This window comes from Sinocyclocheilus grahami, unplaced genomic scaffold, assembly GCF_001515645.1.
Source record: "Sinocyclocheilus grahami isolate Dianchi unplaced genomic scaffold, SAMN03320097.WGS_v1.1 scaffold1623.1, whole genome shotgun sequence".
NCBI classification, from domain to species: domain Eukaryota; kingdom Metazoa; phylum Chordata; class Actinopteri; order Cypriniformes; family Cyprinidae; genus Sinocyclocheilus; species Sinocyclocheilus grahami.
The window spans coordinates 11457-12101 of record NW_015506802.1 but is presented as its reverse complement, the minus strand read 5'-3'; the positions used below and the strand labels follow the sequence as shown (position 1 = coordinate 12101).

General features: G+C 26.2%; 1 protein-coding gene across 1 annotated transcript in view; it reads right to left on the bottom strand.

Annotated features, from left to right (window-relative positions):
- LOC107571631 (golgin subfamily A member 2) overlaps positions 1–645 on the bottom strand; it is a 29437-nt gene that overhangs the window by 17342 nt on the left and 11450 nt on the right. The gene's annotated exons all lie outside the window — the stretch shown is intronic.

Below are 645 nucleotides of genomic sequence, written 5' to 3'. Positions count from 1 at the left end.
AATAATAATAATACAGGAAAGAAATTATATATTGCATAAATAAAAAGAAGTCTATTTTTATGCATAATATTTTTTTTTGTAGTTGCCAATGTAATTTGACAAAAATCTAATTGTAATATTTCTTAAAAGACCAACTGAGTTTAGTTATATTTCAGAAAAAATCCCATTTAGAGTCAAATTTCTGAAAATTATAAGTGCGATTAATACAAGTTTTTATAGCTTCAATTCAGATTCAGGTCACATATAACATGTGAATTATTACAATGTAAATCTCATAAGAATATGTCCAGGTCTTATTTCACCACAAAATCTTAAGAAATAAAAGTAAGTAATTATATTTTGCGGAAAGAAAAAGTCGTCTAATATTTCAATGGTCCTAATGTAAATGAGTTCTGCTGTCAATAAAACATCTGATTTTTTTCAATTTACATATATTCATTACAAATATTTATTCACTACATTTTGGAAAAACCTATTTAGAGGAAAATTTCAGGAAAAAATAAGATTAACATAAGTGCTGTAATATTTTACACATGATCTATGTCCTGGACATGTTCTTAACATGTTTTTTGAGAATCACCCAAATAATATCATGATTCTGAGCATGTGTTATCACACACACACACACACACACACACACACACA